The following is a 25,134-nucleotide window of genomic DNA, read 5'->3' as shown; positions in this document are numbered from 1 at the left end:
CAGAAGGCAAGGGCAGTGATCAAACAAGCCTTCAGGTAGGAAATTAGCATAGCTAGATGGGAATTGGTCTAGCCATTCCTCATTATGGAACACCCTATCAATTTTGCTATAAATTTTTCCATCAACTTCATGCTTGTTATTCCAAGTATAGTATGAACCACAACTTTTCAATTCATGCAAATCACAATCCTTAACCATTTGGGACATAGGCTGTATATCAGCATTTGAAACATCAGCCCCACCAATTCTCTCAATAGGTGCCATGATGGCATTAAAATCTCCAAACACTACCCAAGGCCCCTGACAGGTCTTGCAATAGAGTCTCAATTTCTGCCAAAGAGGTTCTCTCTCAGCTGCTTTATTCATCCCATAGACCACAGTCATCCAAAAATTGCTCCTCCTTCCTTTATCAAACACTTTCACATGGATACACTGAGAAGTAATATCCAGAATATCCACCAAGAAAGAAGTAGGGTCCCAAATCACCCATATCCTCCCCCCCTTATGCATACTAGAATTAGTACAGATGGACCATTGCTCACAAATATTATTCTTCACCTTGAGCCACGTGTTACTCCTAATTTTAGTTTCTAATAACCCAAATAAACCTACTTTATTCTGGTTTAAAAACCACTTTATTTCATTTTGTTTGTCAACATTATTCATTCCACGGATGTTCCAAAACCCACAATTAACCATTATCAGGTGTCTGTCTGCTAGACTCCCCTTTCTCATACAGAACCCTTTCTATCAGGCCAGCCTTAGATTTTTGAATAGACAAAGTTAGGGCTTCCATGAAGGAGATGCTACCAGGAGTAATCACCTTCTTCTGTCCATTATCACTTTTCAGCAGTTTAGAGATAAACCTCCTAGGCATTGATTGAGTTACCACTGGTGCTGCCTGCTCAGGTACTGGAGAGGTAACCCTTGGAAGTATCTGCTGAGCAGGAGTAACTGGCGGATTAGCCTGTGGAGGTTTCTCCATCCTCTTCTTCTGAGGCTGTTGCTGCTTGGGAGGAGCAGGTTTAGGTTGCTGAGTCTTCTGTGCAGGAGCCTTTGGTTTCCACACTCTCTGAACACCAGTCCCTTTCCTACATACCTCAGCAGTGTGCCCCATGCCTTTGCAGCTAGTACAAGTAGTAGGTAGCCAGTCGTATACAATTCTAGCCCTCTGAACATGTCCATTTTCATCAAGGAACTGAACAGCATTAGGGAACTGTTGACCTATAGTGACTTCTACCATTACCCTTGCAAAGCCCAGATAAGTTCTCTTGCCTGTAGCCTCATCACATTTAAGGAATTGACCCACAGACCCACAAATTTTCCTCAAACTCTTTTCACCCCAGAATTTGATGTCTAGCCCATATACTTTCATCCATAGTGGAATCCTCGATACATCATGCTTAAGCAATTCTGAGTCAGGAGTCCATTCATTTATGATAACAGGCTTATTATCAAATAACAGGTGACCATTCTGTAACACAGCTTTTTGTTGCTCTTTTGTTTTGAATCTAACCAGGAAAATCCCATTTGGGAGGAACGAAACCCTATCAACCCCATTAGCCGCCCATACCCTCTTAACAAAGCCATTAATCACATTGCTAGGAGGGTTGGCACCTAGTATAAAACAATAGATGGAAGAAGACCAGAATGAAATCTCACCAGCAACATCCTCTTTCGCAAGACGGATTGTTGGAGCAGAAACAATCGGTTCCTCCGGTTCCTCGATAGTTAGTTCCTGTTCCTCCTCTTCTTCCTCTAAGATGGAATCCAAATCAGACTCAAACTCCAACGATGAAAATCTGATATGCCTCGCAACCGCTTTTCCTTTACCTTTGTTTGCCGACGACGAACCATTTTTTTGTGTTTTTTGTGATTTTTCTCCTAAATTTAGTGAAAGATTTTTATTAGATTTCCTTGATCGAGCCATTGCTGCGTAATCAGGTGAATCCCTAGAAAATTGGAGGATTTTCTCTCTCTATTTTCTCTCTCATCTCTCTAGTTGTTTGGATTTTTTGGTATTACTAGTAAGTACGATTAACAGCAGTAAATAAATAAATAAATAAAAAGTAAAATTAAATTGGACATCAATAAGAAAACAAGAAAAGATGCATACACAAGCATGAGTGGTGTCAGACTGTCAGCACCAGATTAATGAAGGCGACGAAGTTTGCTCCTGAATTTGAGTGAGCATGATCATGGATCAAACATGCACTGACCATCCATCATTCTTCTCCATTTCCTATCTACCTCCTCTTTAATCCCTCTGAATTTGTCACCCTAAGTCACCCACGTTTTTCGAAATCCAAGTGTTACTACCTGATACAAATGGTAATACTACTAGATACACATCTCCAGCACATCGATAGAGTATAGAACTGAACTGAAACATATATTAAATTGGAAAATAAACCATGGAAGTCGCCTTATAAAGTACTAATACAATAGATACATGTAGTATTACTATCAGATACAAATGGTAATACTAAGTGTTACACAAATTAATTTGTGTATCCAGTGGTGTAGATACCCGTATCCTTCGATATTGGAATTTATAGAGAACCCGACAAACACCTGATGATGATAGGACACATGTATTTATTAGTTGTCAATGTCATTATTTGGGTTCGTTTTACGATGTGGAATGAGCGTTGTCGACGGAGTATTTTATTAATTTAAATGATATTTAAATTAAAGTTTTTTTAAGTGAATTCATTTTATTATTTTAATTTGAATTTATTTTCTTAAATTTATTTTATTGAAAATAAAATATATTTTTTGATTTGAAAAATCATTTATTTTAATGTGTTAATTGATTTGAAAAATCGAATTTGAAAATTTAAAACTCGTTTCAACCACGCGTTTTGGAGCTCGATTTTAGCTCGGTTTTTGAGCCCGTTTTCTTTACGAGTTGGCACGAATCCCGAGTACACTAACCAACCTAGGCCTCTACCCATTCAACCCCAGTTCGAACCCCCATATCCACACCTAAATCTCGTCCTAAACACTCCCCAACACAGCCCAATTCCTTCCTTTACCCGTGTTTGTATAGCCCATCGAAAGCCCTTCTAAACCGACTCAAACTTGGTCCAAACCCGCAACCCATCACCACCAACCCGCGCTCCACATTACCCACAACAACCCAGCACCTAGAACACCACAAAACCCATCCAATTCCCGTCCCAAATACTCCATAAACAGCCCGCAACACAAGCAGCCCCCCCTGTTTTGCGTGCTCAATCCCGAGCCCAAAACCCGCTCCAAACAGCTACCAAACTCGTGCCCATTAACCCTACACTGTGACACCCCGCGATAAAGCGGAAAATATAACTAATAAATTAAAGCGGAAATTGTGAGATTTTAAAAACTTTTAGATTACTAGTTAAAGATTGGCACGCGGGTGCCACAAACGAAAAGAAACAAATACTACGATAGACGATTTTAGGTTATTACAACCCAAGTCTAGAAAGCGGGGAAAAGATATCCCACGAATAAACAAATCAAGGGTTTCTAAATTAGAAACTAAGGTCCAAGGGTTTAGTTCTCGCTAGCCCACACGTCTTCCCCACGTAATCATCTTCAAAACCTGTCATTCATGTAAACATGAACGCCACAGTCAGTGGGGAGTAACTCAAGGTTCTCCCAGCCACAATATGTCGAAATGCAGATAACAAACAACACTTAATCAAACATATTAATCATGCAACATATACGAACAATAAGGAATAAGGAGATATAATGAACAATCATGGTGAAACAGGCATAATACTTTCTTAGTAGAATAGGCATGATGCATGAGGATGAATATGCAATCAAGGAAATAGAATCATCAAGTCAACCCACTCATGTGGACACGACTCAACAAGTGTAAGACATATACTTAGTATGAACTCAAACAACACAACCCTCTAGACTCCAACCTCTTGGTAGGACGACGATCATAATACGGTCCTAGTCTAAACCTGGCCAGACTCTCGGGATGGACGACACCCGATTCGACACACGATACCAAATCGTATCCAAGACTCGAAACATGGTACACCTAACCGTGCCCGGAAGTCGAGTAACCCCAAATCGGAACCTTGTCACCTAACCGTGACCCCCGGTCCGAAGAGGCGGAAGGAAAAATAGCCCAACTCGGAAACAATGGCACCTAACCGTGGCCCAATGTCCGAGGGCAAATAAATAAGGATGTCAAGTAGTCACACAATGTAAAATGTCACACTTGAGTCACAATAGGAGTAAGAATGATCATGCATACATCATATGATATGGGACCCTTAATGTCACATTCATACTCATGGCTTGCATCTCACCATGAGTACAGATGGGAACATTAATCCCAATGATCATATCGCAACTAGAGGGCTGATAGCTCACCCCTAGTATCCGATAGGACCAAGACTCTCACAACAGAACAATACAAGGCATTATTAAGAATATGACTCTTCACAAATAACCCATTAACAATAAATGTCTCATACTTGTCTTATGCAAATAAATATTTCGTTTTATAATTTATCATGCCGGTTAAATAAAATATAATGAGTGACAATGAATGATTTACGTTATATGAAATATACGGGATAAAATGTGACCAAGTCCAAGTGACCCATTTATGAGCCAAATAAACAAATTATAAGGAGTCCAACAACTCAAGATAGACGGGTTCAACTAAATTAACAAGGCAATTCCAACTACCTTAATAAGATAAGCCCAATTAAACGTGTAAAACAAGCCCAACATATTACTCATGTGCAACCCAACTATTAAAACATATTGAACCCAAGCATTTGATTATGAGAGAAATATATGTATAAAACTAGTGTACAACATTTAACGGATTTCATTATGTAAAATACAAGACGGAGATTTAAACGAATCATACATACTAAATTTGGCGCCGAGAGCACCCATAATATGAGTATGGCCCAAACTACAAGTCAAGCCCACTAATTAGAATATAATGAGCCCGACTTTTAATGTCAAATAAACCCAATTGAAATAATAAGTAAACTAAATATAAACGAGTTGTGTTATATAAATATGAGACGGAAATTAAATTAATTCAAATGACTAGCATTGCACCAAAAGCGGACTATCTCCACGACTCAAGGACCCAATCCACGGCCCAACTATGAGCCATCTAAACTATACATTCCAGCCGCTCTCCCCCCCTCAAAACAGCCACCAACCAACTCCTACAACCACTCCCCCACGGCTAACACTCAACCTGTTTAACAGTCCCAAGTACCGTGCCAAACACGTCCAACCACACTGTCAACTACAACCACCACGGCTCCAAACCCGCAGCCATACCCAGTACTCGATCATAAAACGCTACCCTCAGCTAGACCATTTCAAACCGCCACCGAGACCCGACTCAAGACTGCCCGCAACCACCATACTAACTGCTCATAACCACCATATCAACCCTCCCCAAAACAGAGTCCAAACCCGTCCAAAACAGAACCAGAAGACGCATGAAAACCGAACCCAAAAACAGTCCTAAAGCGTGTAACAGAGACCACCCCAAAACTGGACTCAGGTAGCCACAATCACGAATCCATATGAGCCATAAACCGAGCTCAACCACACCAGGCTCATAACGGAATCTCGGGCTCAAAAAATCCGTTTCAAAACACCATTCAAGACGAAAAACATCATACAAACGCCAAACAATATAAAGGTTTAAACTTTAATAATCAAGAACATTTAAAAGGACAAATAAGACGGAAATTTCGACGATTGTCGAGTAACCTATCACCGTTACCTGTCTTTGATCTCTTAAACGTCCAAAAGTACGAACCTTTCTTCAACCTTCAGCTTAAAAGAGGGAAAAACGAGTCGATTAAGACAAGAAACCGAGTTGTCATTTGAGACGGTATTTTCGAACTTCTACAAAATCAAGACTTTATTACCTTAAAATGAGGAGGAAGAAGAGAGGAAGCTAAAGGTGTAAAAATCATGAAATTTGGTTGAGAAACGAGGGAGATAACGGAGGTTGAAGGAGGCGGAAATGGTGGTTGGCGTTTGATTATTCTTCTTCTTTGCGTTTTGTTGTTGTTGTTGTTGCTGTTTTACGCAGAAAGGAAGAAGAAGGGAAATGGGGGGTGGGTCATACCGATGGTACTACTACCAACTACACTATATATAATAATAATAATAATAATAATAATAGGAGATATTTTGAATGTGTTGTTGGTTTTTAATTGGTCCAGATTAAAGTAGGTACAACATGAAATGTGACGGTCTAAAGTTTAGACGGAAATTAAGACGGAGGTTAAGATTATTACAGTCATTATTATTATCCGACCAAAAATACGTATACATATATTATTATATAAATTGTGCCTTAAAAATATAATTTAATCGTACGTATTTTTATAAAAATGAGCTTTTATATAATACGTTTATAAAAATCTTGTTTGACATAAAATTAATTAAATTGAACAATTCAAAAATATTTAATAAAGTAATTCAAATGGCTTAATAAATTTTAAATGTCAAAATGGGAAATTCATGGTGTTACAATCACCCCACCTTTTAAAAAGTTTCGTCCTCGAAACTTGAAAATAGAAATGAAAGGTTATAAAAATAAAAATAAAACTGAACTTTTAAAATTAGTAACCAAAACATTAAAAGTTTACTTATCGTAAAGATTAAAATTCCTTTCAAAAGATTCAAATAAAATTCTCCGACAAAACCAGATTCTCATCAAAGGAACGGAGGTGTTCTCGTTACGTATTCAAGAACATCACATTCCAAATCAAAGATAAGGTCAAAAAGCAAATCATTTGTATAAATCAAAGATCAAAATACTTTCAAAAACATTATCGAAGGGTTTTCAAAAGTATAAGTCTCATTCGTGGAACGAAATTGCCCTTGTCGTGCACACAAGAACGCTAACTTTCCAAGTCAAAGACAGATTTAAACCAAAAATCATTCGCCGACAAGCGTAGAACAAGTTATCAAACGTCTCCAATAACGAGTTCTAACATCCGATCGACGTTAAAATCAAGAGAAAAGGTAATCTACTCAAATTTTCCTTTGCAAAAGTCCAAATAGAAATGAAGATTTCACTTATAAACTCAAAAAGGAATCAAGTTCCTGAAATATAACATTATACTTTGACAAAGAAATCATAAATAGGTCAAAGTTAACAGAAATTGGATAAAATTTAAAGAAATCTCGGGTTCAGCAATTAAAATCATGTTAAAGAAGTCCACGCTCAAGGGACAATTATGGAATTTAAATCAAATTTTCATTTTCAAATCCTTAAAATAGGTAAGGTTTTTCAAAAGTAATATCAACTTTTAACAACGAATCGAAACTGGTAGCTTGAAGGTTTAGAAATTGGACAAAAGAAAAGTAACTTAGATATCATAGATACAAGTATGCTAACAGGACTCAAACTTAACTAATCAAAAGAGCTACGACGAATTTCATAGAGCAAGAATTGAAGTCAATTTAACAAGGATGTCAAAGACAGAGTTTTTATAGGCCACTAGCATCAAACTTAAGGGAGGAGCAAGATGAAGCGAGGAAAGGAGGTATGAACGGTAACGCTTATGATCAAGGAGAAAGGGAAATTAGACAACCAGAAACGCCGGATATTCAAACCTCAAATAACAACATCATCCAAACGATTAAGAAAACCTCCTAGTAATAAAACTTATAATCACAACACTCCCAAGAATCTCCTCAAATCACTCATGTTACTTCATCTTAAGCTATTCCTTGAAACCAAGTACTCTACTATAAGTGTAATCTCATCACTCCAAACCCTCAAACATCTACAAACGACTTCCATAGGATCAGGATCAAAACTACTAAAAGAGTTACACTCATAACCAACTATCGACCACTAGGAGTTCTCACTATGGTAAAATCCCTAATCAAAGATCATAATCCCAAGTTCTTTATACATTTCTAACACTCCAAACAAAATCTTATTCACACCCGAATTCACAAGCATAGATGATCACATTCCCCACATTATAAAGATCACCAACCCAAAAGATAAATAGGTATCTCATACGAATTTTCCTACTCAACCTAACTTAAGTTCTACTAATCCAACTTCGACGAAAACAAGACTCACAAAGAATCCTCAAGGAGCATCTCACTCACTCTACAACGTAGCCAACAATGTCATCACTCCACTAAGGAAACAAGAGTAATAACAAGGTTCGAAAATGATAGGAAATTCCAAGAGGGATATATGAACATGTCAAGATGTGAGACTAAAAGAGTCGAATCATAAAGATAACTAGTTAACGACCAGTAAGAGATATTAGAATTAGGGGGGTATTCAAGACAAGGAAATGGCAAGGGAACTTTTATACTTAAGAATTAAATCCAACCAAGATATGAATGAAAAGGAGGAAAACGATTAATGGTACGAAAGAGGATTTTAAGGCTTAATCCATACGCTTCCTAAAACCTAAGTATCTCTCTAACAAGGTCACGCCTATTAGGGTGTTGTACCTTCATAACAAAACGACCAAATCTCAAAACAAGGGTTAAGGTAAAATAAACGCTTGCTTAAGGGTTGATAAATTGGTTAGATACCTCTTCCACCCATCTGATCACATGTTAGGATTTCCCTAAAGCAAATCTACCACTCAAGTATAAAAGCATCTCTTTATCTCAAGTACTCGACACAACCATCAAGGTTTAAAAACCAAAGAATGAATTAACGAAGACTTCTCAACAAAATTCTTAAGGAACCACTAACATCAGATCACATCACCAATCTATACGGGATCATTAACATCTAAAAATGGGTTTTCTGCCAAATTCATATCCTAAACTTATCTCATGTTTACTCCTAAGGTGACGACACTCAACCTACTAAGCTTTCAAATCCCATACATGAACAACAAAGCCAAGTCCTATAACTTTAATCACATAGGCAACTCATTCCTAACACAAGGAATCCACCAATCAATTCTACTTACTTCATCAAGGAACTAGGTATAGGAATCACCAAGTATGTCTCATCATACTACCTAAGTCTTTCTAATATCACAACCTTTCAAAATCAGGGTCAAGGGTTAACCACAAACAAACTCCACAAAAGTCAAACTTTTCCAATCAAGGTCAACATCCTTCAAAAGAAAGAGTACTATCAAAAAGGCGTTAAGGAGAATTTAACAGAGAACAAAGGACAAGGTTAGGAAATACAAGAGTGACTTTCAAAGTAGAACAGAGGAGAGTTTAGAGAAAGGATAAGCAAGGAACAAAACGCAAGTTAGGAGGGTACACGAGTAATTCCAAAGGAATAGAAAAGAGAGTTTAGAAGAAGGATGAGCACCAAGAGATAAGGAATAAGACAAGGTACACCAAGAATGAGAAACATCTTCGAGGAAGTAGAAGCATTCTTCAAAGTTGGGCAAATCCTCAATTTCTTGCAATAAGCACCAAATCTTGATCTTCTCGTAGGTAAGTCCACAGTCATTGATCCAAGGACACAACAATTATTAAAAGACAATCAACAAACAGGTTAGAACCTAACAAAGAGCAAACACACTACAGACTACCACCTTAGGTCCTTAGTCTACCCATCTCTCATTCATTATTCAAGGTCAGGTTAAAGTTTAAATTTGGGGTACACGTGTGTGCGTCGGGAGCAACATATGCTCTGATACCAACTGTGACACCCCGCGATAAAGCGGAAAATATAACTAATAAATTAAAGCGGAAATTGTGAGATTTTAAAAACTTTTAGATTACTAGTTAAAGATTGGCACGCGGGTGCCACAAACGAAAAGAAACAAATACTACGATAGACGATTTTAGGTTATTACAACCCAAGTCTAGAAAGCGGGGAAAAGATATCCCACGAATAAACAAATCAAGGGTTTCTAAATTAGAAACTAAGGTCCAAGGGTTTAGTTCTCGCTAGCCCACACGTCTTCCCCACGTAAGCATCTTCAAAACCTGTCATTCATGTAAACATGAACGCCACAGTCAGTGGGGAGTAACTCAAGGTTCTCCCAGCCACAATATGTCGAAATGCAGATAACAAACAACACTTAATCAAACATATTAATCATGCAACATATACGAACAATAAGGAATAAGGAGATATAATGAACAATCATGGTGAAACAGGCATAATACTTTCTTAGTAGAATAGGCATGATGCATGAGGATGAATATGCAATCAAGGAAATAGAATCATCAAGTCAACCCACTCATGTGGACACGACTCAACAAGTGTAAGACATATACTTAGTATGAACTCAAACAACACAACCCTCTAGACTCCAACCTCTTGGTAGGACGACGATCATAATACGGTCCTAGTCTAAACCTGGCCAGACTCTCGGGATGGACGACACCCGATTCGACACACGATACCAAATCGTATCCAAGACTCGAAACATGGTACACCTAACCGTGCCCGGAAGTCGAGTAACCCCAAATCGGAACCTTGTCACCTAACCGTGACCCCCGGTCCGAAGAGGCGGAAGGAAAAATAGCCCAACTCGGAAACAATGGCACCTAACCGTGACCCAATGTCCGAGGGCAAATAAATAAGGATGTCAAGTAGTCACACAATGTAAAATGTCACACTTGAGTCACAATAGGAGTAAGAATGATCATGCATACATCATATGATATGGGACCCTTAATGTCACATTCATACTCATGGCTTGCATCTCACCATGAGTACAGATGGGAACATTAATCCCAATGATCATATCGCAACTAGAGGGCTGATAGCTCACCCCTAGTATCCGATAGGACCAAGACTCTCACAACAGAACAATACAAGGCATTATTAAGAATATGACTCTTCACAAATAACCCATTAACAATAAATGTCTCATACTTGTCTTATGCAAATAAATATTTCGTTTTATAATTTATCATGCCGGTTAAATAAAATATAATGAGTGACAATGAATGATTTACGTTATATGAAATATACGGGATAAAATGTGACCAAGTCCAAGTGACCCATTTATGAGCCAAATAAACAAATTATAAGGAGTCCAACAACTCAAGATAGACGGGTTCAACTAAATTAACAAGGCAATTCCAACTACCTTAATAAGATAAGCCCAATTAAACGTGTAAAACAAGCCCAACATATTACTCTTGTGCAACCCAACTATTAAAACATATTGAACCCAAGCATTTGATTATGAGAGAAATATATGTATAAAAGTAGTGTACAACATTTAACGGATTTCATTATGTAAAATACAAGACGGAGATTTAAACGAATCATACATACTAAATTTGGCGCCGAGAGCACCCATAATATGAGTATGGCCCAAACTACAAGTCAAACCCACTAATTAGAATATAATGAGCCCGACTTTTAATGTCAAATAAACCCAATTGAAATAATAAGTAAACTAAATATAAACGAGTTGTGTTATATAAATATGAGACGGAAATTAAATTAATTCAAATGACTAGCATTGCACCAAAAGCGGACTATCTCCACGACTCAAGGACCCAATCCACGGCCCAACTATGAGCCATCTAAACTATACATTACAGCCGCTCTCCCCCCCTCAAAACAGCCACCAACCAACTCCTACAACCACTCCCCCACGGCTAACACTCAACCTGTTTAACAGTCCCAAGTACCGTGCCAAACATGTCCAACCACACTGTCAACTACAACCACCACGGCTCCAAACCCGCAGCCATACCCGGTACTCGATCATAAAACGCTACCCTCAGCTAGACCATTTCAAACCGCCACCGAGACCCGACTCAAGACTGCCCGCAACCACCATACTAACTGCTCATAACCACCATATCAACCCTCCCCAAAACAGAGTCCAAACCCGTCCAAAACAGAACCAGAAGACGCATGAAAACCGAACCCAAAAACAGTCCTAAAGCGTGTAACAGAGACCACCCCAAAACTGGACTCAGGCAGCCACAATCACGAATCCATATGAGCCATAAACCGAGCTCAACCACACCAGGCTCATAACGGAATCTCGGGCTCAAAACAGTCCCGTTTCAAAACACCATTCAAGACGAAAAACATCATACAAACGCCAAACAATATAAAGGTTTAAACTTTAATAATCAAGAACATTTAAAAGGACAAATAAGACGGAAATTTCGACGATTGTCGAGTAACCTATCACCGTTACCTGTCTTTGATCTCTTAAACGTCCAAAAGTACGAACCTTTCTTCAACCTTCAGCTTAAAAGAGGGAAAAACGAGTCGATTAAGACAAGAAACCGAGTTGTCATTTGAGACGGTATTTTCGAACTTCTACAAAATCAAGACTTTATTACCTTAAAATGAGGAGGAAGAAGAGAGGAAGCTAAAGGTGTAAAAATCATGAAATTTGGTTGAGAAACGAGGGAGATAACGGAGGTTGAAGGAGGCGGAAATGGTGGTTGGCGTTTGATTGTTGCTGCTGCTGCGTTTTTGTTGTTGTTGCTGTTTTACGCAGAAAGGAAGAAGAAGGGAAATGGGGGGTGGGTCATACCGATGGTACTACTACCAACTACACTATATATAATAATAATAATAATAATAATAATAATAATAATAATAATAATAATAATAATAATAATAATAATAATAATAATAATAATAATAATAATAATAATAATAATAATAATAATAATAGGAGATATTTTGAATGTGTTGTTGGTTTTTAATTGGTCCAGATTAAAGTAGGTACAACATGAAATGTGACGGTCTAAAGTTTAGACGGAAATTAAGACGGAGGTTAAGATTATTACAGTCATTATTATTATCCGACCAAAAATACGTATACATATATTATTATATAAATTGTGCCTTAAAAATATAATTTAATCGTACGTATTTTTATAAAAATGAGCTTTTATATAATACGTTTATAAAAATCTTGTTTGACATAAAATTAATTAAATTGAACAATTCAAAAATATTTAATAAAGTAATTCAAATGGCTTAATAAATTTTAAATGTCAAAATGGGAAATTCGCGGGTGTTACATACACCATACCCTAGTATCCTACCCATATTACCTTAGCTTAACCACCAAGAAAACCCCCCATAAAAACCCTAAAAACCCCACAAATTAGCTGATGGACAAAGAACTATGCGAAAACAAAGCCCGATCGCTTGTTGCCCTACTTCTACCCTTCGAAACTCCTTATAAATACCCCCCCCCCCCCCTTCACCATACATTCATTCCTCTAAGTTCTCCCCATAACATACTGCAAATAACAACCATCAATCGTCCAAAAAAACCCTAAACTAAAGCCGTGACAGCCGCTCGAAAACAGGGACACAAATCTTGTTTTCGAGTTTCTGTCGTGGTCTTTGGCCTTGATTCTCGTGCACAAATCCCATTAAAACTTCTGGTTTGTTTCCACATTCACAAAATTCAGTCTTTCTAGTTTCCAAAACATCTTTCGGTTTGAAAAATCGTTGAGAAACGAAGTCGTGGTGAGCGATTGAAAATCGCTGCTCAAGTCTGCCTTTTGAACGTGTTTGTTTCGTGATTTCAAAATTCAATTTCAATTGTCTTCGTCGACGACGGCCCCTCGAGATAAAATCTACGATCGATTACGACGCAAGACGGTGTTAACGATACATGTAGGTTGAGGGTGCATTAAAACTCCCTTCTCTCCTTTTTATTCCGTTTTTTTATTGTTTATTTACTAACCATTGTCTAACATCGTCTAACTAATATTGAAACTAGAATAGCTTGAGTATGAGTTAAAGTACCATTCCGGCACCCGCGTTGACTTGAGATGGGAAAGAAATCCGCCACATCGGTCGGTCGTACACCCCGTCTCATTTGCATATCCTCGTGTTGGAATAGGGCAATTTAATAAATCGAGTTTATTTAATTTATGTATATTTATTTTTAAGCGTATAAAATTGATTTTTTATGATTTTCCAGACCTATAATTTGTAATTTTAATTTAGGTAGATTTTCGTAATTTATTGCATTGATTTAGTATTTATTTTGTAATTAGCAATGTATTAATTCAAAACCCGCGCAGTGCACGGGTCAATTCTGACATATTTCGAAAATTTCAGATCCGTGCAGTGCACGGGTTTGTCCAGGTTTTGTGTTTTAATTTGCTTCCTTGTTTAACTTTGTTTGATTAATCCTTAGTTTAATTAGTTTATGTTTTAGATTTTAATTTACTTTATTTAAAATTTATATTGTATGTATGAGCTAACCACTAATGTTTGTTAATACTTCTTATGCTAAGCGTAAGCCTTCCTATCCCTCTCTTTGGATGTGTTTTTCTAGTTTAATTAATGAACCTCACATGCTAAACCACTTCGACGAAGTTAAATGCATTTTAAACGACTTAGAATGAAATTCGCATGATAGGATTTAAATTCAATGGTTGCATACGCATGTGATATCTTTCCGAAATAGCCATCTTTTACCTAGTAGAGACCGTTATTGCAACGGGCGGGGTTGGGTGTTGTTTTAATGAAATTAAATTAACTTCCTAACACGTAAAGTCACACGAATTCAAATCTCTAAAATTGGTTTCTAAATTCCATTTAAAAATTTAGTGGCGACTCTTTTAAAATTAAAAATGTTTTGAAAAAGCATTTGAGTGGAGCGTTTTTCCATGGTCCACAATTTGGCGACTCCGCTGGGGACAGTGAAACTTGAAAAGTGTAAGATGGCTATTAGGATTGTTGTCACATTTTTTTTAATGTTAATCATGCATAAACCCCTGAGACTTTAGGCGGGCCAAAGAATCTCTTGGGTTAATTCCAAGGGAGGATATTGATGTCCACTATGTCCGATTTAAGAATCAAGGTGATTCCGTGGAGGTAGGCAGCTGCATACGAGGCATATTGCTACGGGCATATGACGGTATGTGGACTCCCCGACAAAGCGATTTCACTGGCATAGACCCATTTTAGAGGACTGACCGAGACTTAGAAGACTCTAGTTCATGCATTGCATCCCTAAAATGCGAATGATTACATGCTATGTGAATCCCGGGTCATGTTTTCAAATCCATCTTCTTTTTCTTTCGAAAATTTGATTCTTTTTCAAGTCCATTTCTTTTCGAAAATTTCGGCCCTCTATTTCGAAATTTTGAACCTTCTTTCAAGCCGAAGTGCTGCCCATTTTAAAAATCAATTCAATCCTTCTCGATTTCAAATTTCGATGAACTGTATCCCAGGTCCAACCCAAACCTAGAATAGAGTTTGAGTCAGTGGGGTCGGGTTAGTCGAGTTGGGCTTTTGCTTGCTCGATATAGGCGAGCTAGTCCACTGATGCTGTCGTTTCGTACCAAAAATAAATACCTAAGTTACTACTAACAGAAGTCAGCGGTAAGTAGGGTCGATCTCCACAGGGAGGCGGTGTACTATCTATTTGTCCGTTTATCTGTCTAATGTCACAATGGGGGTTGAATTGATTGTGAACTAACTAGAGACTAAAACGAGGGAAATGAATGAAAGAAATTAACAATAAGAGAAGGGTAGTATGCTAAGAGTCGGTCCACCGTGGCAGCTATCAGATCTTATACTATCGGGAATACTGAGGTGATTAAACTATTGATAAGAAGAGCTATGGTCGTCACCTTTCGGTCCTTAAACCGCCCTAGAGCGTAAAATGACTTAACTTTCGCCCTCACTGCAATACCCTATTGTAATTAAGCAAGCCTTCCCTTCCAATCTTTCGATCTAGGTCGGGGTTAACTAGATTTATGGTCTCCTGCATGCATTCATTCGACCGGATAACAGTTAAATTGCCTAATACAATTCCTATCGCAAGTCTAACCTATTCAAGTCAGTTAAAACATGCTACCACGGCTTCCCTAATCCTAACATACTAAGGAAATTAGCTAGACATGGAGTAAATAAGAACAATAAATAAAGAGGGAGAGGGAATAATAAACATTAAATAAAAAGAGAGAAAGGAGAGAAGAAATTACTGATAAAAATGATCCGGAAAACAAAGTAGAACAAAAGTAACAGTATATGAGAAAAATGATAAGAGAGCCGGGGAAGAAGAGAGGGAGCCGTAACGTGTGTTCCCCCTTTGATTTATATATAACCTCCAAACATAAAACCTCATCTAAACTTCACGTGAATAGAGGCCCAATAGCTTGTAAATCGCCGATCGAACAGCTTAAGTCACTCGATCGAACAGCTTCTCGTCTGTTTACTCGATCGACCAAGAGAAACGCCGATCGAACGATTGGCCACTCGATCGAACAGTTCTTCCGTCTGTTCACTCGATCGACCAAGAGAAACTGCTCGATCGAGTGGTTCCTGGTTCCAGCTCGTGTTGGTCTTGTAGTTTGGTCTTTGACTTGGCCTTTTAGCTCCCGAAACACCTTCACGCATCCCAAGACAGCAATAAATCCCGCTCTAAATCTACTCTTCCTCCAAATGCATGCAAAACGAATGGTAAATGACTTGATTTCGCTACTTTATGGTTCATTCCTGCAAATAAGACAAAACAAACCAAAGTAGCATATTCGGGGCATTTCGTAGCATAAAACCACGATAAAAGCATAGAAATACGTGCATAAAATAGGCTAAAAAGACTATATAAAATGCACGTATCAAATCTCCCCAAACCAAACCTTTACTCGTCCTCGAGTAAACTAAAATGCAACTAAGGAACGGAAAAGATAACTCAGAGCTAGCTACAAATGCCCACTTAAACCAATTTAATGCAAGCAAACTAACACTTATAGCAAGACAGTCAAATGCAAACGAGTTATAAGATGTTTATAATAAAGCTGAACCGTCGACCTTGCAAGACCTTTAATAATGGACTCTCACGGGTCACTCTTCTCTCATGAAGCAAAGGCAAGCATATATATGTAAGAGAGAGAAAGAGGAATAGTCGCTCACCTAAACTACGACCCACATAAACATGCATGCAGCTAATATGATAGACAATTCTAGCTACCGTACATACATTCCAACCAAACAAGGTCCTGTCACAGTCGAGGGCTTACAAAGATATGGTAAAGTGAGGCAATGGGTAAGAAAAGGCAAAACAATTATGGGAATGTGGAGGTATAGGCGGCCAAGCTAGTACCTAAACAGAACCATATCAACATATCCATTTCCAACTCAATTATGAATTAAACACATGCCCTTCATTTGGCATAAAATCTCACCAAACCAAACTGAAAACACTCCTCAAATGATATAAATAAAACATAGGAGTGAAACCGACTACAACCATTTTTTCTTCAAATTTTTCTTTCTATTTTTTTTTTCGGTTTCTTTTTCCTTTAACCATTTTTTCTTTTTTTTTTTCGAATTCCTTTTTCAACTTCTTTTTTTTCCTTTTTTTTTTCATCATCCTCCTTTTCTTCATAAAATACCAACTCCGAATCAACAGAATACGAGCCAAACTCGGCACAATAAAATATATACCGCAGAAACAATCTTAACTAGCTTGACAAGGCAGGCTAAATTTGGGATGTAGCTAAAGGTCAACTGGCAAATTTGGCTAATGTGGAGTTAAATGGGTAAAAGTGAAAGAAGGGGAAATTGTAAGCACCTCCCTGCATGTGACACCAACCACTAACCCGAATGTATGACGGCAAAAAGCAATTGAATTTCATATTCGTGCAAATTAATGTACATGTTATGCAAGGAGTATACTACTCACAATCCTACATGAAACTGGTCACAAATGACACCAGTTTATACGGCTCTAATTCTTAGAATATATAAGTAGGTTGCCAGAATTTCAGGTCAAGTCTATTCGTTCAGCTAAATTAAACATTAACTCGTAGATATGCAATAAGACAAGGCTAAAAGATAACAGTTTAATGCAAGGCTTAAGCAAAAAGACAAAAAATAGTGCAATTTCATCACTGAAATCTACCGTTCCGACTCAACCTATATGCAGAAATAAACGTGATTTTTTTTTAATTTTATAACAATTTTCTGATTTTTATTGAAATTTTTTTTTTTGAATTTTAACGAAAGTAAACAACAATGCAAACATAAATTAAATGTGATAACTGAAATGCAATAAAAACAATATGCAGACACAAATATGGATGCATAACCTCCCCAAACCAAACCGTACAATGCCCCCATTGTACCAAAACATGGAAAGGAAATGCAAACTGAAGGAGAAAGAGAGTAAATGCGGAAAAACTCACAAGATAGCGCGAATAAGGGGACCTCCCCAAACCAACCATGAAATGGGAGGTTGCTAAGGGCCCGGAAAACCGTCTCAGGAAGCTAATCCAAGTCAACACGTGAAAGGGCATCCAAAATCAGCTCGATCGAAGAGAATTTTGGTCGATCGAGCTGATTTCTCATCTTGCAGGTGGTCGATCGAGTAGATGAAATGCTCGATCGAATGAATCCATCAGCTAAGGTGCTCGATCGAGTAGAAAAACTACTCGATCGAGTGATCTTCAGCGTGTTCCTGTAAAACGCAATGAAAAACAGCCCGCAAACTAACAAGACAAGCATACTGAGATAGTTTTATGGTATAAAAACCATTTATTACAACTGAAATTAAATAGAAAGCAAAATAAAATCTCCGAGTTGCCTCCCGGGTAGCGCTAGCTTCAGTCAGGTCCCAGCTCGACCTTCTTTTTCTTCGAGCTCCTTTCAAACTAATCACAATCAAAACAGCTCAAAGTGCGCGACAAGAACTCAAATAGTCACGCATGTGCTACACAACAGCATAAGTAGCACCAAAGTGGAATGCAGAAATAGGAAATAAAATTATACAGCCGTTTAAGCCTAACAAATTTCCTATGAGCGCTCCTAAACTTATCCACAAAATATAGGAGCGACGGAGCAATTGACGATATAGTAGGGCTCCATTTCAGACTGACAAAATTGAGACGACAAGGATGGTGAATAATCGCTAATTTATTCGTCCACATAGGAGGGGGTAAAGCATTAAAAGAAAAAGCATGAATCAGAGGAGGCAATATACAAACAATAATAAAATTACCGTTTACTACCTCAAGTTGGCTGCTCTCAACGACGGAATCACTGACAAAGGAATGTAATACCTCATCCGTGCTAGGAGCAAATACCAACTCAGCTACTTCTTTATCAACCTCCATGGATTTCATCCCGTAAATCTCAGCCTCAAGCGCGTCCAGCTCGGCTTTGAAAAGGGGAGACTCACCGTATCCATTATTATCATCAAAATTGTCGTCTAAAACGACCCCAAGTAACGCATCAATGCTCCCAATGGCCAATTCAGTCGATCGAGCAGAATAATCACTCGATCGACCAACTTCCTCCTGAATTCCACTCGATCGAGTAGCAATTCCCTTCGATCGAGCAATGTCTCCTGGAAAATCACTCGATCGACTAATATAAGTCACTCGATCGAGTGATTCCTCCTGTACAGCGCTGAAATCCTCGTGTGGGGCAATGAAATGTGATAGAAACTCGTCGTCCGAGTCATAAAAGTCATCCTCAGCATTGGGCAACACGGTTTCTTCATGGGAAAAACCGCTCTCAGCAGAGTATACCTCTTCTGGTTGCCAATTATCCGACTCAGCTGTTAATTGAGCAATTTTAGACTCCAGCTCAATGATTTGAGCATCCGCACGTCTATCACTCTCTTGTCTCACTCGATCATAATTTTGGATTTGAGATGCAAGTATCTCCATTAAAGACCTCAGTTCTGCAACCTCTTCTTCTTGTATCTCAGCTGCTAACTGAGCAATGTCAGTTTCGAGCTTTTCAAGTCGCGAAGAAGTGCGTCTATCATGATCTTGCCTCACTCGGTCATCATCTTGCATTTGAGATGCAAGTGTCTGCAATAAGGATTTCAGCTCCGCAATCTCTTCTTCTTGTATATCAGGAGGATCTTGTTGCGGTGGCCATTGATAGGGTGGATGTGGCAGCGCAATTACGGCCGCATTGTGCTCAGCAGAACCACATCTCCCGCAGCAGATCACCGGCTGTTCCATATAATGGGACATCGGTGATGGGTCAAAGGTACTCAAGCCTTCCCTTTGACTGTCTTTCACCTAGAACTGTCTAGGTAGTACCTGTAAGGCCTATCAAAACAAAGACTCAAGGAAAAAGATTAAAACGGCCTCAAGGGAAAAATCCCCTGAGGCTAAAAACAAATAAAATTAAACAAATAAATAAATAGATTGCCTCCCCCTTGCAACAAAAATTTTGATACGTTTTTCGTACCAAAAATAAATACCTAAGTTACTACTAACAGAAGTCAGTGGTAAGTAGGGTCGATCTCCACAGGGAGGCGGTGTACTATCTATTTGTCCGTTTATCTGTCTAATGTCACAATGGGGGTTGAATTGATTGTGAACTAACTAGAGACTAAAACGAGGGAAATGAATGAAAGAAATTAACAATAAGAGAAGGGTAGTATGCTAAGAGTCGGTCCACCGTGGCAGCTATCAGATCTTATACTATTGGGAATACTGAGGTGATTAAACTATTGATAAGAAGAGCTATGGTCGTCACATTTCGGTCCTTAAACCTCCCTAGAGCGTAAACAGCTTAACTTTCGCCCTCACTGCAATACCCTATTGTAATTAAGCAAGCCTTCCCTTCCAATCTTTCGATCTAGGTCGGGGTTAACTAGATTTATGGTCTCCTGGATGCATTCATTCGACCGGATAACAGTTAAATTGCCTAATACAATTCCTATCGCAAGTCTAACCTATTCAAGTCAGTTAAAACATGCTACCACGGCTTCCCTAATCCTAACATACTAAGGAAATTAGCTAGACATGGAGTAAATAAGAACAATAAATAAAGAGGGAGAGGGAATAATAAACATTAAATAAAAAGAGAGAAAGGAGAGAAGAAATTACTGATAAAAATGATCCGGAAAACAAAGTAGAACAAAAGTAACAGTATATGAGAAAAATGATAAGAGAGCCGGGGAAGAAGAGAGGGAGCCGTAACGTGTGTTCCCCCTTTGATTTATATATAACCTCCAAACATAAAACCTAATCTAAACTTCACGTGAATAGAGGCCCAATAGCTTGTAACTGCTCGATCGAACAGTTAAGTCACTCGATCGAACAGTTCCTGCGTCTGTTTACTCGATCGACCAAGAGAAACTCGCTTTCGATCGAACAGCCAGGCCACTCGATCGAATGTTCTTCCGTCTGTTCACTCGATCGACCAAGAGAAACTGCTCGATCGAGTGGTTCCTGGTTCCAGCTCGTGTTGGTCTTGTAGTTTGGTCTTTGACTTGGCCTTTTAGCTCCCGAAACACCTTCACGCATCCCAAGACAGCAATAAATCCCGCTCTAAATCTACTCTTCCTCCAAATGCATGCAAAACGGACGGTAAATGACTTGATTTTGCTACTTTATGGTTCATTCCTGCAAATAAGACAAAACAAACCAAAGTAGCATATTCGGGGCATTTCGTAGCATAAAACCACGATAAAAGCATAGAAATACGTGCATAAAATAGGCTAAAAAGACTATATAAAATGCACGTATCATCCACCCTTAGGCTCGAGTGAGCCTTTGTTTGGTTAGAACACTTGTCAACTGAGTCACCTAAACCGATCTTTGGGTCTGAGTCATGAAAGTCGACCATTTGGTCCAAGTCAGTCCACCAAAACGTCCCCACTAGGCCACCTAGGGCGTTTGTCACAAAGCCCGAGAGCCATGTCTGGTTTGAACACGGGTTTGTTATGTCGGATTTATGATCACGTTGAGTCTAAAACCCAAGCCACGTGTGTATCACGGTTAGGACCCGTTCCAACGAGCCAGAATAGTTCGTTCGTAGGATCCATGTCAAGTTATAGCCAGTTTTTAGGTTTGAAAAACCGTCCCTAGTCGTGTATGACCCAAACCGAGGGGGCCCAATTGCTCGCTCTCCGGGTCTAAGCCCAATATCGAGTCGTATAGAGTCCGTCATGTTGTTATGAGTCGAGTCCTGTTTGTGCAGGGGATTTTGATTCGATAACTGATACTCGCTCGGGATTTTATTGTAGAAAGGCCACTACAAACAAGAAGTATGACTACCGCAGAGGCACGGCGCATTAACGACACTTTGGTTGCAATGATGGAACGCTTGACGGCTGTGGAAGCCAAGATCGCGGTGGAAGCTCCCATACCACCGCCCCGAAACTCGACCAAAAGAGGTTCCGACTAATAGAGGAACAGTTGAAGCTATCCCGAGGGGAAAATGTGCATTATGAGAATGCCAGAGGGTACATGCCGGTCCAGGACAAGCTACCAACCAATTTTGTCCTAACTGATATCCCAAAGTTCAAAGGGACGGAAGATCCATTGCAACATATCCGTTCCTACAAGGAGTACCTTGCACAAAGAAGGGGTACCTTCCGAGATGTTGCCCCACATTTTTGCTCAATCCCTAGGAGAACACCCGAAGGCGTGGTTCTGACCACCTTGAGCTTAAGAATTTTCCCACTTTCAAGATATAGCGGTGGAGTTCTCGCAAACACTTTGCTGATAACGCCGAGATTCGTACTCATCGTGCGCACACTCGAGGTGATGACACAGAAGGATAAGGAGGGATTTACTGAATTCCTCAACCGCTGGCGCGCTGAAAGCGTGAAGTTGGCCAAAAGGCCAGAGGAGACTGAAATGGTAGATAAGTTCATCAAAAATCTTCGACCTGTCTACCGTGACGCTATCAAATATCAACATTTCGGCTCATTCAAGGACCTTATTCGAGTCGGAAGAAAAATTGAGGACGACGTTCGTTCTGCTGAGGCTGAAAAGCCAAAAGGGTATCAGGGTGCCTCCTCTTCCAAAGCTAAGGCATCCAGTTCTGCCAATCATATCCAAGCCATCGGTCTTTTGGGAGGAGCTCCTAAGGGATCGCAACGCCATGGGCCAAGAGCGTTCACTAACATCGGGTGTACCTACGCATACGCCCTCCAAAGGTTCTCGGCCCAAGGGAAACTGAACCCAATTGGTCCAACTCCGGACCCGCCTGCGGATCGACAGGGTAAATGGTATAAGCCCAACGCCTACTGTGCTTATCATCAAGGAAAAGGTCATGATACCGAAAATTGTTACCGTCTTAAACATGAAATCCAAGACATGATCGAGAATGGGTCGCTCCCCATCCCCACCGTCCGACCTAACAACCTGAACAATCCTTTTGGCGACCATGCCAATGCAATATTCGTCGAAGACAATACCGATGTATCTTACTTAATCCAACCCATCTGCCGTCTCACTGGGTTTTTCGTGGGGAAGGTCTATGTAAGCTGCTCCGAGTATATCCCTCAAGCTAAGAACGAAGTTCGAATTGGGGATTTTGCTATCGATTGCACACCATACATTCTCCGAAGCGAGAATGAAATTAATGGGGTCTGGGCTGACGATGAAGACGATATCTATCTCACCGAAGGTGCGATTATTCCCCGAACTCAGGAAGAAATTTCTAAATTGAGGAAAGATGTCCTCGAATCTAATCATTTGACTCGATCGGGACGTCCCTATCGTGTCGAGAAGGCAAACAATGTCTCTATCTTTGGAGACAGTCCAAGTAAGACACCCACCAAGGAGGCCACCTCAGTCCGGGCTCTTGGTGAAGGGTCGACCTCAGAGGCCTCCCTCATCAAGCGCTTACAAAGACTAAGGCGTAGATGTCTCCATCTGGGAGTTAATGTTGAGCTCGTTTGAACACCGACAAGCTCTGCTTCAAGCCTTAATGAATATGATCGTGTCACCGCACATTACTCCAGATGACGTGGTCTCATTTTTTGCTCAAAACCAACCTCGCCTCACTAATGCCGTATCTTTTTCTGATAAAGACCTGCCCTCATTTGGGCCACAACATTGTCTCACTATGTACATCACGGTAGAATGCCGTCATAAGCAACTCCCAATGACCCTTGTCGACGACGGGTCTGCAGTTAATATTCTCCCACTATGGACCGCTTTCATTTTGTGACTCGAGAAAAGCGACTTCGCACCCACTACGCAAACGGTTCGGGCTTTCGATGGCACAGTGCGTCGAGTGTCCGGACTCGTCACTTTAAGCGTGAATGTGGGAAAGGTGGAGCGCAAGGTCAATTTCCATGTGATAGATGTTGCCTCATCTTTCAACATTTTGCTCGGGAGACCATGGATTCACACAGCTGGAGCCGTGTCTTCTACCCTCCATCGCAAGATTAAAATCCCTCTCAAGGGAGAGGTAGTGACCATCGATGCTACTCCTATAATTGTGACGGGAGGAGATGTTACTTCCAAGTACAAACCGATAATACCGCCTTGAGTCTTGTGGTTTCGAGGTAGTAAACGCAATTGAGTCCACTTTCGAGGCACCGAATATGGACTTATATACGGGAAGCCATGTTTGTAAAACAATCTTCAAGACCGGAAAGTACTTCGGGTACTCCATGTACCCCCGAAGGGAAAACGCATTCCAATTGAAGTTGCCAGTGCCTAAGGGGACAAGATACGGGCTTGGGTATGAGCCAACTGAAAAAGACTCCCTGAGAAAGAGAGTCTCGATCGAAGACCGATACATCAAGATGGGGCCGTACTTGCTAACTCTAAACGGCCACTTTGTGAAAGCCGGGGAGGAAATGCCGAGTTTAGACTTCCCCAACCACTGCTCAACTCAAAGGCCAACAAGCCGGTCCCCTAATCGAAGTATTCCGTGATTGTTTCTATATTCTCGAAGACATTATGGCAGTAGCTACAATAAAGAAGGAGTCTGTTCCGATCGAAGATGGGAAAGCTATGGGTCTCCTCTTTGGAGAGGAAAAGAAGCCGGAAATACAAAACGAAGTCTTGGTAAACATGATCGTAAGGAGTGATCTTTTCGATCCATCTACCTCATTACGATGTAGATCCTCGAGGAATACATCCGGATGGCGGAAAACCATGAAATGGACCGACAACAAGGGTTCGCTTTTCAAGATGACCATTGGAGAAGGGCAAATGTTCAAGCCTGATGACGATTCTGAGTCTGAGTCTGAGTCCGAGTCTGAGTCTGACATAAGTCCTAAGGCTAAGTCTAGGGTTTTAGGTGTCGAAGATACCCCTTCCCGCCTTTCCTTTTCCTGTACCTCCCCCTAGTGCTGGTATTCCGGGGCCTGTCCCGAATACTGCTCCTATCTCGCCACTGACCTCTGATCAGTTGGCCCAAATGTTAACGCAATTTGCGTAGTTTCAAATCAATAATAAGATGAATCAGTTTGCTTACGACTTGTCTCATTTATA

At 39.8% G+C, this 25,134-nt stretch overlaps 1 long non-coding RNA gene across 1 annotated transcript; it reads right to left on the bottom strand.

Annotated features, from left to right (window-relative positions):
• Window positions 1–9,659: 9,659 nt before the first annotated feature.
• LOC141594436 (uncharacterized) lies at window positions 9,660–12,473 on the bottom strand. Its single transcript, XR_012522201.1, has 3 exons — window positions 12,283–12,473; window positions 12,135–12,187; window positions 9,660–9,945 (listed from the first exon to the last, which is right to left on the bottom strand). It is a non-coding gene; the product is annotated as an uncharacterized LOC141594436 (long non-coding RNA).
• Between the last annotated feature and the right edge of the window lie 12,661 nt (window positions 12,474–25,134).

Source organism: Silene latifolia, chromosome 8 (assembly GCF_048544455.1).
Source record: "Silene latifolia isolate original U9 population chromosome 8, ASM4854445v1, whole genome shotgun sequence".
NCBI lineage: Eukaryota > Viridiplantae > Streptophyta > Magnoliopsida > Caryophyllales > Caryophyllaceae > Silene > Silene latifolia.
The sequence above is the reverse complement of the archived record's forward strand: the minus strand, read 5'-3'. Positions and strand labels throughout refer to the sequence as shown.